At 40.4% G+C, this 16,837-nt stretch overlaps 1 long non-coding RNA gene across 1 annotated transcript; it reads right to left on the reverse strand.

Annotated features, from left to right (window-relative positions):
* Positions 1-1,587: 1,587 nt before the first annotated feature.
* Positions 1,588-16,523, reverse strand: LOC134535623 (uncharacterized). The gene is made up of 2 exons (XR_010075662.1): positions 16,462-16,523; positions 1,588-1,717 (listed from the first exon to the last, which is right to left on the reverse strand). It is a non-coding gene; the product is annotated as an uncharacterized LOC134535623 (long non-coding RNA).
* Positions 16,524-16,837: the final 314 nt, after the last annotated feature.

Genomic DNA, 16,837 nt, shown 5'->3' on the forward strand with positions numbered 1-16,837 from the left:
ACGCATCTGTCACGATTGGCATTTCATTTGCTCGTGTGTGGAACAGTCCGGTCGAACTGTTTATCAGCTTTAACTAATGAGCTGATCAGGAATGGATGACATAAGTGTTCAGAGGAACTTCTTCCGAGTACGTGTATTCGGCCAGGGACGTCACTAGAAAAAAAAAGGGGGGGGGGGGGAGGCGGGGTTGTGCCCCGAGCACCACATTTGAAGGCGGTGGCAGGGGGTGGAGATAAACCGGCAGACTAATTTTTACTATAGACATGTACTTGAATATCGTAGTGTTAGAACTAAAAAACGTGAAGGGCAGATGAGTAGCATGTAATAGGACATCGGGCGGCAGGAGTAGGAGTAAGGTACCTGGTGCCGGTCCGCCATATTGGATTGTGACATCACGGCAGCCATATTTGATGATATTGACTTTCAAAATTTGCCAGAATTTGCCAAAAAGTCGCTAAAATTTCGAATTTTTAAAAAAAATACTCCGCAAAAAAAATTAAAATAAAATAAAAAAATTAAATATTACATTTCCGAGAGAAAAAATTTGTAGCAAATTTTAATATTTTCCGCTTTGAACTGCATCAAAGCACCTTTGCCTCACAGCAGCTTAAATTCCTCATCGTCTAGCCGCTCGTAACCGCCGAGGTCATGTCCAACATCTTGTCGTCTGCTAGAAACCACCATTTTGAATTGTGACGACATCGTTGCAATTTTCCTTACGGTCGCCATCTTGAAACTCTATAATTTTTATCGGAAAGAAAATGGGGAAAATTTTTTAATAAATAAAAAATATTAATTAAATTTTAATAAAAAAAATTTCTACCATTTTGAAATTATGACGTAACGTCCGCCATCTTTAAAATCCGCATTATTATCCGAAAATTCGTAAAAATGTTTAATTTAATAAAAAAATATTTAAATAAAATTTTAATTAAAAACGCACTTAATTCAAGGAGTCTTTGGTACGAACTCAGTGAGGAAAAAATAAAAATGGCGACGGATACTTTCTCCACGGAGACCACCAACAGACTGATCCACCACTAATACCAGAGTGTGCGGCCGCCATATTGGTTTAATTTCTACCCACTAGAATGCATTAGTATTTATTGCCAGGGCGCCCGCCATCTTGTAGCCCGTCTTGGCTGCCACCTTGATTATCTGAAATTATTTTTCTAGAAATTCGAAAGAAAAAACACTAAATTCATAAAAAAAATGCATTAATATATTGATTGATTCAATTTATTTCAGCGCTTAGTTCGATTCTTGTTCGATACAAAAATTTAATTTTATTAAAAAAATTTCAATCAATATATTATGAAAAATCCTAACAGTAAAATATTTTCCTAGTTTACCAGCCACCTGCAAGCTGCTATCGTCCATTTTCGCCATCATCCTGAAATTCTGTAATTCATAACCTAGATATTCGGATAAAAAAATTTAATCATCAAAAAAAAAGCTTATTAATGTAATGATTGATTCGATGGATTTGCGTCCTTGCTCGATGTAATAAAAAAATACTTATTATGTTAAAAAAGATTTTTTTTATTTAAAATTGAAGTGACAAGTTAAAGAAATAAAACAACAAAATTGCAAATAAAAAATGTATTATGTAAATTCTACACATACAATAAACAAAACAAATTACGAGTGTGTGTTGATTTTTGTAGTCTTCTGCTTCAATGCTACAGTTGCCCCAAGGCTCCAAATGCTCCAAATTCTGTGAAAGAAGGTCTCCAACGTAACCACTTTATAATTTTATATTGAAAAATGTTTTTTACAATATCATTTTAAAAGAAAATCGAATGTCACCTTAAAATCTCAGAATGGCAGAATTTTAGAACTACAATATTTACACATATAAATTTATGTAATGGTTTTACTTGAGAAAATAAAACTGGATATTTTTATATTTTGGTTTTTTACTTATTTTTTTTTTAAAACTATGTTCCTAAATCAATTTTTGATAGTTTCGATAAAAAAACAAATCATAAATATTAACTTTATTGAATACATGAAACACACATGTCATGTTTGTATGAAATACATACTTGCCAAACTTAACAGTAAGACGTATGCAAGCCGGCATTAAATATAGACACATTTCTTGCCGCTTCTGTGTATGAAGCATGTTGGGCTTTAATGGGAAGAAAATATCATTGTAGTCCCTCTAAGGATAACAATAATCCTTACAAGCTATTTCTCTCTGTATTCTATTATGTCGCTAAGTTGCGATAATTTTCTTGTTCTGTGTTAGCTTTTTGAAGTGAAAACTTCTTTAGCCGCGTTGAGCGATTTTTGGTAGGGGCAAAACTTATGGGTTCGCGTCACCGACATGCTAGTGACGTGTTGCTCCAGACTGGCGAATCGCAGCGGCCTGTGTACATGATTGTATACGCATATATACACTAATACTAATACATTGCATATACTCGACTGTATCTTGCGCATGTTGGTCTCTTTTTTGGATGGATAAAATCTTGTGAGTTCTCATCACCGACATGCTGTAGTAGCAGTAAGTGAAGTTAATTTTACCACGTGATTACATGACCTAGGTCTGACATCACTGGTAAGTCATAGCTAGGTAATGAATTTTCACGTAATTTTTACATACCACTGACATCTGTTGTGACTAAAAAAAAATTACGTAAGGGTAAATTATATCATGCTGGCATCGTACTGATGTAATAACACAAATAATTTTCTTACTTACATTTGACGTAGAAATGATGTCATATTACACGTTTAAAAACAAAGTTTTAAGTTTTCACTTCGGTTGACAGTCCCCATGACTGGCTAATTTTTTTTTATTCCGAAAGGGGGGATCCGAACTCCACGGACCTCCCCCCTGGTTACGACCCTGTTAAGCCCAAGGTAACATTTACAAGTTTAATTTCGGAGTTAACAAAGTTGTACATTTAATAATATGGACGCCCCTGCACACTGCGCGGACGTGAAGCCGGCTCGCTGGGTGGCCCGGGGACAATACCGCGGCCTCATTGTCTCGTGCGCGACGGGCAATTAGCCCGGGGCAGCGGGTCAACCGGTCCCGAGACTCCGCCGAGACACCGCTCCCACGAGGTCCTCACTCGAGGGCCTGATTAACCCTTAGGCTAATTAGGCTGCAGCCTAGGGCGCGTGGATCGGTGCTGTAGGGGGGGCCGCTGAAATCGTGTCTTCGCATGCACTATTAATCTAGCATCATTGCAGCCAATACAAGTCATGCGGCCAAACACGACATGGATTTGGTTTTCTGCTTGGTAGCCTGCAGTCCCTTGTCCCTAAGGTTGAATGTCGTGCAGATTAAAGGACAATGTTAAGCTGGGTTCACAATTGAAAAAATAACAGTAACAGTAACAGTATGTCGTGTGCATAGGATATGAACGCCATGTTTCCTAACCTAACGATTCACAATAGCAGAAAGTTGGTCGTGTGCATGGGAGCGAGGTCGTGCGCATAGGAGTGAAATGAATATATTTTATTTCGGTCGCGTACGCATGGCACAACAGCCAATGGGAGAGGAGCAGGGTGCTTTTTTGGCGGGACTAGAAATATGTTTATATTTATTAACCATATTGTGGTAAGAAATTTCGAGATAATAATAGTATTATCGTTATTTTGAAAGTTAATATGTTTATTTACTAACACTGCTAACAGATGTCGCATAGTTCGCGAAATTTCATTGGCTGAAATTAACAGTAAGAATTTAATTGTGAACCGATTTCGCAGTTCGCACAGGTCGTGTGCACAGGTCGTGTGCATGGCTTTCTATGCACTCGCTTAATTTTTTTAATTGTGAACCCAGCCTTAGTTTCGCCTTTGAATATATATACTGTATAGAAGTCGCCAGCCCAGGTTAAAATTTCTAATACGGTTTTGAGGTAGTTGGTTAATTCACCGCCGCAATCGCCACCATCTCTAGGGCATCGACTTGTGGTGGTCCCTAGCGGACAAGTCTCGAACTCTTCAAACACCCCTTCCCCCTCCTGTTGAACGACGTTGAGCTGCAGTGAATGATGGATGAGGGGAGCGGGGAATGACAGCGGGCGACAGCGCTGCGCTCTAACATGTAAATAACAACTAAGACGATACAGGGCGTTACGGCAGCGCACTGCAGCGGTGAAGTTCCCAAGCTGCTCATCATAAGCTTCTGAAAAACGTAGAGTAAATCTTATCCACTCGCGACTTCTATACAGTATATATATTCAAAGGTTTCGCTTGCAGATCGATCTGAAAAATTTTATAGGTATCATGAACCATGTTAAAATGTTCACACTAGTAAACAAAGTCAAAACTAATATACTACCGACCGTAACACACAAACCTGGAGGGGACGCGTCCTCATAATTAGCCTAGGGCGGTCAGAACTCTTGATCAGTCGCTGTGAGCATAAGGCTGGGTTCACAATTAAAAAAATTAAGCGAGTGCATAGAAAGCCATGCACACGACCTGTGCACACGACCTGTGCGAACTGCGAAATCGGTTCACAATTAAATTCTTACTGTTAATTTCAGCCAATGAAATTTCGCGAACTATGCGACATCTGTTAGCAGTGTTAGTAAATAAACATATTAACTTTCAAAATAACGATAATACTATTATTATCTCGAAATTTCTTACCACAATATGGTTAATAAATATAAACATATTTCTAGTCCCGCCAAAAAAGCACCCTGCTCCTCTCCCATTGGCTGTTGTGCCATGCGTACGCGACCGAAATAAAATATATTCATTTCACTCCTATGCGCACGACCTCGCTCCCATGCACACGACCAACTTTCTGCTATTGTGAATCGTTAGGTTAGGAAACATGGCGTTCATATCCTATGCACACGACATACTGTTACTGTTACTGTTATTTTTTCAATTGTGAACCCAGCTTAACACCAAGCAAAACATCGGCCGTGGACTGCGGTAGCAAAACCAACCCCACTGCGCTACTCTATGGTCCGCGCCGTACCACACCTCTTAGTTCCCGCGGCGCGCGCCACTGCGCTGTTTACAGTTCAGCGTCGCGCCGACAGAGCGCTGCACGTGCGCGGGGGAATAAATATCTGGTCCTACTCCAAATATTTACGTCTCATTTTACCCTGTCAAATGTTTTTGGTGATAAAGTATTTTTTGCAGCGACGGAAAAAAAAAGATTGTTTTTTGATTACGGATACAAAAAAAACATCCCGCGCCCCTTGCAATCATGAATAAAGTGAGAATACAAGCGATTAAACTTGGTTTGTGAAATATAACAGTTTTAATGCACGCCACAGTCGCTTTTCCACACCGTTGACTGTTGTGTGCATGCAAATTCTTAGTCCAGCAGTTCAAGAGCTTAGGGTCACAAGCCGTAAACTCAAGGTCGAAACACCGAGCTAACTATAGGCCTACACATTAAATGACACCACTCTAACGTCTCTAAGACTAATGGGGCATTATTAAATCTAGACGATATAAACCTTTTAGTTATGGTACAATTTTCTGTTTTGTTACCCATATGGTTCGGTGTGAATTTAAAGACGTTTCACGTCAAAAAAAAAGGGGGGGGGGGGTGGCTGTGTCATGGACACTGCCGTGTGTTGTACGTGAATACGTGTACGCAGGGGCATAGCCAGGGAAGGGGGGGTGCGGTTTAGGGGTTCAAACCCCCCCCCCCCTAGCACCAAATATTTAATTAATTTCTTATTCATCACTCAAACAAATTTCATATTAAAAATAATAAAATTTTTACCATTACAATATTTAAATTTAAGTACCGAAAACTGCTAAAACAGCACTATGTTACACCTTAAAATCTAAATTTTTCCCCCGATTTAATACGGGGGGGGGGGGGGGGGCATGCTTCTTAACACCCCCCATACACAAACCCTGGCTACGCCACTGCGTGTACGTAAAAGGTAATATTTTCTATACAAAATATAAATACGCTCTTTTATGTATGTTATAATAATGTTTGAACACTAAGAAGTCATCATCCACTTGCATAATTTCAACCGCCCCAGCTGCAGGTGTGCTGCAAATGTAGGTACTGGCACCGTCGTTGATCCGCTCGCCCGCATTCAATATTTTACGTTCCCGGCACTGCTTCACTCGGTCATATATTTTTGATTTATTTATTTATATATATATATAATATATATATATTCACTGTAACTATTTTGCACTAATGTTTTATGTATGCACTCGGTAGATTTTAACGAGAGCTGACGACTGAAAATCAAACGAACGCCGTAGCTTCTCCGAGTCAAAAGTTATACTAAATGGAAATCTCGAAACGCAGCACTATTACCTCAAAATGGCGGCGCATCCCCCTCCACCGTGCGTAACGAATTCTTTGATCCTTCAGCTATCCAGTGGTGTAATTAAATTTAGGAAGGAGATGCTAGATATGTAGCTTCAACACCAAACTGTATCCCCCTATTTTGTTATCATTCGTTTTTGTTTTTTTAATTGCCTCCCACTATGGAAGCAATTTTAAAGACGTACTCACGTAAAAAAAAAAAAAAACAACTGAATTGCTGTAATCAGAAATAATTTGAAATGTGTAACTGCCGGTAGGCGGCAGGTAGAGGCATCTCTGTGTCCTGACTCGTGCACAATGCAGTTCTGGGCCCAGCCCGACGAGAAGTGCCTAGGGGCGAACCCCAGCCGTCTACCTGCGACAATGGCCCCAGGAGGCCAGGAACCCCGCCCTAATCGCCCTACGGTCAGATCGGCCCTGCCTCACCGCGTCCTTATTAAATACCTCCGTCCAGGTAGAGGCCCAGGCACGCTGTCACCTTCAACAATGTTCCGCGAAGCTGTCAACGTTAAACGAGTGGTTACAAGGTGGTTCGTTGAATGAAATATAGTTCGTATTTTTCGTCAGGCCGAGTCGAACCAAGGCCGTCCAGAAAGGAATGACAAAAGGGGTGTGGGCCAAAACGGTTGAGTGTCGACATTTTTTTCTAACACGACGATCATTATAAGAATTCATTGAAAATCTTACAACTTGTGTGATAAACACAGATCACATTTTCAGTTGCGGCCATGTAACGTTTACAGTCTTTAATTATAACCCCGGCTTTGGGCCTGAATTTCGACAAGGAATCATAAACTCAGTTTCCATTAAAAAAAAAAAAAAAAAAAAAAAAACACGAGCTCAAGTAGAGCAGAACAAGCTATGATATTTTGTTTTTTCAACCGTTCTTATTTCATTACAACCAAAATAATTTAATATTGGCAAAAATGTTTCAAAAGTATAATATTTTTTTCAATTATAATCAATACGCCACTCCGTTAATACCCCTTTTCCTAAATGCGTATTAATATTCTTTTAAAGTGAAACTTATTTGTCGAAATTACGAAAATTCCGATCGCATGAGGGGAATAGTTATGTACGTACGTGGTGGGGGAACCGGATGATGAGGAGACGGCAGGGAGACGTAAAAATGACGCAGCATACTTGCACAATAGCATTATTTAGCTATCGCATACTTGCATATGTTTTTATCTGCAATAATGTTTCCTATACTTAATAATATAATAAGCAAATTCACTTCTGTTGCGCGTGGACTCCACGCATTTATTTTTATTTTATGTTTGAGAAATGTCTGAATGCTTTCCTCGTGTTGGCGTTTCCCGGCCGCACGGTGTTTTCAGAGGCAGTGTTCCGTCTACACAGTTGGCCCCCTGCGCGGGTGACGGACTGCGGGCAGGAAGTGTCTCCTCGCCACAGGATCGCCAGACACCTCGGCGCTGTGTGTGAGCTTTGGCCCCGACATGGCGGCCGGCGCGCTACACGCAACACTTCTGTGAAGTCTACAAGGCTGCCGTAACCACAGAGCAATGAAGATGGAGAGCCGCAACTCGGTCTTATTCTCCTTGGAAATCAACGAACTGTGCGGTATTCACAGCAACCGTTCAACCTAAAAGTCGTTAAATTTTCGAAAGTAAATGTTGGCTACCCTGATTTTTTTTTGTGGTCGTTCGTTGCTGTGAATAATTCACCGTAGACGTGAACATGCTTTATAAGTTGTTTCAAAAATTAAAAACTGTATAGCCGCAAAGTATGAGTGTTATACAGTTTTCCTTTCGAACCGCTCACATCCATTGTCTACCAAAACATTCCTCCGAAGGAAACACGTAAAAATATTTAACTGGGTTAAATTCCTTTTAACGAAATCACGAATAATTAAAATGTGTGGTCAATTAGCAATTATTGCGGTTTTAAATATAATTACTCTGTATTTTAACATTTAAAATGTAAAAGCTAAATCAACCACATAAATTGACTGATTAACGTATTTGAACAGCAATAACAGTCCTGCATTTCCAATACTTTATTTACTACATTAATTTTATCAATATTACCAGTATTTTAATGAAATTTTTATCTATTCTTTTTCGTTTTTATTGGAACAGATTTTTTATATAGTTTAACCGTTTGCTCTGAAAATCGAATAACTATGTGTGATTCGCGTCCATAAATTTAGTTGAAAACATAATTTTCGTATATTTATCACGCTCGGCATTATTTTAAAGAATTATACGGTAAATTTCGAGACAGGTTTTTGTATTATAAGTGTACATGCAGCATGAGAACACACGAATTTGCTTGTTATCTATTTCAGATGTTACATATTCCTGGCGAGACTGGGTTTTTTAATACCTAGGTAAATGATTGCTTCCCAAATAAACTGCAAGAAGTGAGCACGTGTTAATGACAAACCAAACTACAGTAAACTTGAGGAATAACATCTTTTCAGTGTTAAGAAGACTGCAAGTATCCGCTCTACCACTCTGGTTCTGGGGTAGAGCGCCTGCCTTGTGACTTGTAGGACCCGGGTTCGCGCCCCGGCTCCTCCAAGGCGGATTGCCCAGATAAAATGGCGGCATTTTCTCTGGTAGGAATACAATCCCTTGTAACAAGTCAGGCTACCAAAGAAACGGTGGTGTGGAACAGAAAAAAACCTTCCAGGTGGCTTCCAAATGGGGAGCCCGTTTCTTTTCTTAGGGCTCCCCATGCGGTGGCCATTCCGGGGGTTTCTCCGGGGGAACGGAGTTTTGCAAAAATATTTATTATTTTTGTATAAGATAATTGTAGCATTCCACCATGTTAAAAATAAAAATGTTTTCTTTTGTACATGAAATATATTCTTTACATATATATAAAATTCTTCTGTACGTGTGTATGTGTTTTGATGGCCATTCCGGGGGTTTCTCCGGGGAGGCGGATTTTTCAAGAAATATTTATTATTTTTGTATAAGGTAGCATGAAATGTAGTTGAAAACTCAATATGCGTATATTTATCATGCTCGGCATTATTTTAAAGAACTCAGAGTCCGAGTTTTGTATTATAAGTGCATTGCCGAGGTGAAATGGTACACATCTCTGTTGAATAATGATCTAAACACTCATCCATACGATGGGGGAAAAAATGGATTTCCACTGTCGGAAATTCGTACGCCGTGTTACCTACTTAAAAGCAATCATATATAGCCAACGCGCACACAGGTATGTAAACATATACAAATTATTGCGCTGGCTAAAAAACAAATTATGTTGTGACAAAAGTTTTTGAATAGCGCCTAATAATTTCAATCAATGTAAGTTAAGGTCTGAAGAAAGAGGGACGGGACTTAGGCCTTTAAGCCTGCCCATGTATCCGGCACTGCGTCATTCAACTCATCTACAGTTTAAATAATTTTTTATCCGTACAGTTCAGGTGCATACATTTTCTCTTGTAATTTAATTGTTAAATTCTCATCAGATTTTAAATACAAGTACAAAACTAAAGTTTGCTGTTATACGACTGCAAACTAACTGAAGAGTGCACTGGTAGGTACAGAACCATTCAAAAAATAAATAAAATTTGTGAACAGACATAAAAAATTGTGATTTAATTAGTAATTAGAAAATAAAACTGTATTAAATCCGGGTTTCCCCACTCGTAACAATACATATTTCCCCCCCCCCCTTTAAAAAAAAAAAAAAAAAAAGAAGCTACGATACGGAAGTGATTGCAGGCACGTTCAAAATATCTGAGGTACCAATGAACAATTCTGCCAGCTGAGTTCACGCAGCTTGTTAATGCACGTCTACGACAGACATTCTCGAAATTCGAAGCCGTGTCTCTATGCTGTTGATGCTCCTCTGTACTGGTTGTTCCTAAGATGTGTCCGCTACCCGGGAAGCCTTCATTTCACAGACGAGAGAGCCACACCCGAAGTTCCCCGAAGTTCATGCTCGCTTTTTTTTCCCCGTTCTATCTCATTGTATAAACCGGTGTGGCATTAAATTTTGCGGTCGATTAGGATAGGTTAGCTACATTATAAATATTTAAAACATTGTGGATGATTGGTAATATTAGGTAAGTATAGCTACATTAAAAATACTGTAAAATCATTTTATGGTTGCTTAGCAAATAACCTTTTTAATATGTAGCTATCCAGGGCTAGGAAACCGTTTACATGATTTCACAGTATCTTTTATGTAGCTATCCTAACCAAATCGACCATCCACAATGTTTTAAAGTATTTATAATGTAGCTAACCTAACCTTTTACAATGAACAAAAAAAATTTGGTTGTCTGCAAAGTAGGTTTACGGACGATAGTTTAACGTGACAACGTCATAACAAAACATTGATGGAATGATTGCATAGTTTTATGAATAAAATTGAATCATTTTTTATTGAATTATCACTATTTTGTATGGATACAAATAAGTAGTGAAATGAAATCTACAATTTAATTGATAAATTTACTTTTATTTGCACTCATTAATTCAAATATGTATATTAGTTTAACGAAGAGATTATTTTAACTATAACTTTTATACATGTTTGCTATTTAACTTCTTCCAATCTGCGTTATTCTGTTGAAGGATAGGACGATGATTGGAAAAGTAGGAAACGAATGGGAGTGTTCCAAGTTTAATGTGCCTCGAAAAAGTCAAATCGATGGTTGTTCCAATCGAGTGGAAGAGAGATAGATGCGGCGCAAGCGTACAATGAGCGTAACGGGACGCAGAGTAACGGGACAATGTGCGTAATGGGACACTTTTTCGTGCGTGCAGCCGGCGTTCATCGATTTATCAGACGTTGTCACGTCAAAAATAAAAAACCCGAAGACGCACGATCGGGAGTGTGGCTCTCGTGTGTGTAAAGGCTTCCCCCGCTAGCCAGCTCGTGGTGGCCGCAGTACGCTACCCCGGCATGTTCCCGCGCTGGTCGTCGCGGCAGATGCAGTCGACTGTCGGCTCGCAGGGTCGTCGACCCCTCGTCTTCTCGCGGGCCAAGGGCTGCGGTCGGCTGTGCTTCACGGTGGCTTCCTCCGGGGGACTTTCTCCCGGCCAGGCGCGCCCCCGCGTCCGCTCCCAACCCCGAGCTGCCGAGTCACCGGCGGAGGAACCACGCAGAGGCAGCGGGCCGCGGGTCGTTGCCACAACGCCGAATGCAGTGGCAGGATTTGTGTATGGGGGGTGTTAAGAAGCATGCCCCCCCCCTTCCCTCCCGTATTAAAGCGGTGGTGTCCGGGGGTCCTCCCACGGAAAAATTTGGATTTTAAGGTTTTTAAATTGCGCTATTTTAGCAGTTTTCGGTACTTAAATTTAAATATTGTAATGGTAAAAATTTTACTAATTTTAATATGAAATTTGTTTGAGTGATGAATATGAAATTAATTAAAGATTTGGTAATAAGGGGGGGGGGGGGGTGGTTTGAACCCCTAACCCCCCCCCCCCCCCTTGGCTAAGCCCCTGGCCGAATGTAAAAATTGACCACAACGCCGACAGCTAGAAAACTGCTGTGTACCACAACGCCGAAATAACAACTGAATGAATTTGTGTGTGTTTCTTAAATGTACCTTAACGCCGAAATACCACAATCAAACCTAACCTTACCTAACCTAACCTAACCTAGCGTAATATAACCTAACCTAACTTAACCTAGCCTAACCTAACCTAGTCTAACCTAACCTAACCTTTGTGGGAGTTCTGCAATGACATTTTTCGGCGTTAGTGTATTTCGGCGTTGTGGTGCGTCCCTTTGGGGGGGGGGGGGGGCACCACCTGCAACCGTCCTAGCATTGGATCGACCTCGGAAAACCTCAAATCACGCCACTTCTGAAAGCTTCAGGATGGCCAAAGTTAACATGTTCTTGGGCCCAGAATTACAACTGCATCATCAAAATATTTAAAAATTATTCTGTTTTTTTTTTTGACGTGATAACGTCTTATATAATCGATGAACGCCGGCTGCGCGCACGAAAAAGCATGACTCATTGTCACGTTCCGCCTGAGCCGAGCGTGCAAGTGAGAGAGCGCGGAACAAGCGATAGAGAGGCACGATCGGCTTGTGACGCATCTGTCTCTCTTCAACTCCATCGGCCGATGCGTCCGAGTAGAAGAGAGACAGCGGCAGCACACAAACCTACACGTGAACTGTTTTGTCAACTGTTTATAAAGTGAAGTGAAAAGTTAATGTGGTTTACATTGTTTATTACAACAACAATTGCTGCAAAAAAAAGGTAGTTGATTCTTGCATTTTAAGAATTTTATTAGCGATATAATCTCATATATTTGTTCTTAGGACGTTATCACGTAAAATTATCGTCCGTAAACCGACTTTTCAGACAAACCCCTTTTTAAATTATCTTCACGAACCCATTTTTTTTTTTTTTACGTTCACACACTGCGAGAGCCAGCAGAATATCAATCATCCCACGGCATGCGTGTCTCCGGCATCGCGAACTGCACTGAGCTGTCTGGCCTGGCGCGGCGAACACAGGGTTACTCCTTGTCCTGGCCGTGCCCTGAACGGCTCGTCGCGAACACGTGACCCTGCAACTGGGGAAGCCTTCTTTTCACAGACAAGAGAGCCACACCCGAAGTTCCCCGAAGTTCATGCTCGCTTTTTTTTTCTTCCGTACCACAACAGGTGTATTTATTTGGGATGTAGCTTACCCCATACGCCGTTCTATCTCATTGTATAAACCGGTGTGGCATTAAATTTTGCGGTCGATTAGTTTAGGTTAGCTACATTATAAATACTTTAAAGCATTGTGGATGGTTGGTTATATTAGGTAAATATAGCTACATTAAAAATACTGCAAAATCATTTTATTAGCAAATAACTTTTTAATATGTAGCTATCCAGCGCTAGCAAACAGTTTACATGATTTCACAGTATCTTTAATGTAGCTATTCTAACCAAATCAACCGTCCACAATGTTTTAAGGTATTTATAATGTAACTAACCTAACCTAATTGACCATTAGTTATCATGAGTTGTCCAAAATAAACATTCACGGACACACGAAAAAATATGGCGGCGTACAAATAAATACCGTTGCCATGTTTATGGTCTTTTTTATCAACACCGCCATATTTATTTACAATGAACAAAAAAAAACGGAAATGCACGATCGTCTGTGAATGGAAAGCTTCCCCTGCAACTGCGCTCGCAGGTCGAGACCTGTCCTGAGGGGCGCCGAGGCTGCCCCATTCGACCGGCGCGGCGCGCGGCTAATGGGCCAGCACTTCGGGGCGGATGCAATATGCATGTCCGACTGCCCCTCCGCCGCAGAACACACTTCTGTCCCTGAACCTCCACGCCTGCATGTATGTACGTAGCTTACTTCTGTAGTTGCACAGTCGCCGCTGGAAGTTCAAACTACTGTTCTTTTTTGAAATGCTTCCTGACTGTTGGCTAAATAGACAATAGACATCGAGTGTAACAGTATGACCACCCTTTCGTGCAGTTTTGTACATACTTGATAATTTTGATACGCAATAAGATTAAATATATTTACAACAATTACATATTTAAAGATTCAAAATAACTATTTATTAGATTGTTGGAAAACATACGTTATCGGAAAGCATACGTTTTAAGGCCCGTTCTACAATGACACGGAGGAGGAGACGGATCACGTAAACGGAGGCGTATCTCACGTAACAGAGTTTCAACAACAGCACGCAGACGGACCCGTACGGATTAGCTCGGCAATGCTGAGCTATTTCGTTTACGTCGCTCCGTGCGACCAATAGAAGCCCCGAATACTTTGCTGAGCTGGTAGCCATGTTTGTTAATGTTCTAAATACGTTTAAAAATCTGTTTCAAGTAAAATAATATCTAGAGTTATTATTATTCTTACTTTTGTCTATTATTCTTATTATATATGTGAATTCTCTGCCCGTGATATTTCCAGGTTTATATATATATATATATATATATACATACATATATATATACATACATATATATATACATATATATAAAAAATTATATTAATATTTCGTAATCTTAAAATGCAATCTCAATGGTTGCCATTTGTTACGTCTCCGTGCATTGTGGAATGCAGCAGACGTGTCATCGAAATGTTCCCTGGATATCCGTCTCCGTTTCCGTGCCATTGTAGAACGTGCCTAAACGTCGGTAACAGCACGGGGACTACTGCCCTGGGATCAGGGTGTCCACAAGGAAAAAAATATTTCGTACCAACTTAGGTGAGAGAAAATCACTAGATTTGAAAAAAAAAAAGTGTTAGATTATAATTTGTTATGGTTTTAACAATTTAGAAAGTTATTATGGCATTGCAATGCTCGAACTTAAATATCACACCACACACACATACATTCCATAGATTTTAAAAATAATTATGCTTAAAAATAAAACATATTGGAGTTACTGTAATATTATTGTATTAAAAAGGAAAAAGTACTAGATCTGAGCGTAAATGTACTAGACCACTAATATATATATATATATATATATATATATATATATATATATATAAGTACTAGGTCTAGTGCGAAAGTACTAACTGTGGACACCCTGCCTGGGATGTGAGCCTCATAGACCACATCCCCTCCACCAAGAGGACAGACTGCGGTCTCTCCCGGAAGTGAGCCGCCACATCCGCGCTGTCAAGTCCTGCACGTGGCACGCTCGTGACGTCACCGCACACCTGCGTGCATTGTTGGATCACGGAGACGGCCTTCTGTGACGTAGGCGACGTCACTTTTTAACCTCGCCATCGCCATCTTGTACACGCGCAAAAAAAAAAAATGCGGAAATGGTGCTCGATCACTTCAGACGATGGTTAGTAAGCATGAATTAGAATCTCCGTCGTAAAAAACAACCACTTTCATTTAAAAAAAAAAAGTTGGTTGTCTGTAAAGTCGGTTTACGGACGATAGTTTAACGTGACTACGTCATAACAAAACATTGATGAAATGATTGCATACTTTTATGAATAAAATTGAATCATTTTTATTGAATTATCACTATTTTGTATGCATACAAAGAAGGAGTGAAATGAAATCTACAATTTAATTGATAAATTTACTTTTATTTGCACTCATTAATTCAAATACGTTTATTACTTTAACGAACAGATTATTTCAACTATAACTTTTATACATATTTGCTATTTAACTTCTTCCAATCTGTGTTATGCTGTTAAGGATAGAACGATGATAGGAAAAGTAGGAAACGAATGGGAGTGTTTCAAGTTTAATGTGCCTGGAAAAAGTCAAATCGATGGTTGTTCCAGTCGAGTGGAAGAGAGATAGATTGGCGCAAGCGTACAATGAGCGTAACAGGACACAGCGTAACGGGACAATGTTCGTAACGGGACACTTTTTCGTGCGTGCAGCCGGCGTTCATCGATTTATTAGACGTCACGTCAAAAAAAGAAGTATTTTAAAACTGTTTCCACGCTGAAAACACTAAACTTCAGCCAATGGATTGGGCGTTTAACCAATACGACGCAACAATTAGCTGAAGGAAATAAACGGCTTCACGCAGTTTATCATGTGATCATGGAGGCATGGACGCGCACTGTGCACAATTAAAAAAAAAAAAAAAAAAAAAAAAACAACTTTCACAGTGGAAACTGAAACCATGTATTGAGCGACATTTGACGCTACACTGTCAAATCATCCCCGCTGTTAACTTAGGCCCTGATACACTGTCAAATATTCCCAGTCCTTTTTAAGGCCCTGCCACACTGTCAAATATTTGTCTCAAATATATATGAAAATAAAGTTGGAGGGAAAGTGTTGGACGGAAAATGGTTTCTAATTTTTTTCCATCAAATATATTTTGACAGATAAACTCAAATATGTTTTAAATCATGTCACACTATCAATGTTAATTTTTGGTCGGAGCTATCTCAAACTTATCCATTTTTTTTTTTATCAATTTTGAAATTAAAATAATGCTTGACGGTGCTGGAAGGATTGACGCACGGACGGGTGATGGCCGGATGAGACGGATCATTGTTGAGTCCAGCAACTTGTCAAACAAACATGGCTGCACCAGTGACGTCACAAGGCTCGAACCTTATCCGTCACGGCACTCTGGAAGGTGCTGGAAGCGGGAAAATTGTGACAGTGTGACGGGGGCCCGAAATGAACTCAGTGCGGTGGAGGTTGTAGGAACACCAGGCTTCCGTAAATAAACCCAGCTCGGGGGGCATTACTCACCGCTACACCCCGCGCCGGTGTCTGCTGTGTGTCGCGGCTGCATTCCGGGCGGGTGAGTGTCTCCCCGACCTGTGGCACCGCCGCTGTTCCGTCGACGGCCGTGAGGTTCGGAGATGACTGGTCTACACGTCCGACATTGCTTATGAGCCGGTCTCGCGGTCCGAACACGTTTGGTCTATATGTGTGTGTGTGGCTTTGCACACGAACGGTTCAGAGGTTATTCTAAGTATCGAAAAACTATACTTTCATGTTAGGCTTATCGGCAAACGTATTTAATTCGTCGAACATTGTCGTATCAAGTGTTGAGTTGTTTTTCGTGCCCGCGGGCCCATGCGGTGCTGTGGGGGCGACGCTCGCTGGTGCGACTGGGGTAGCA

The sequence above is a fragment of the Bacillus rossius genome, chromosome 10 (assembly GCF_032445375.1).
Source record: "Bacillus rossius redtenbacheri isolate Brsri chromosome 10, Brsri_v3, whole genome shotgun sequence".
In the NCBI taxonomy this organism is placed as follows: Eukaryota; Metazoa; Arthropoda; class Insecta; order Phasmatodea; family Bacillidae; genus Bacillus; species Bacillus rossius.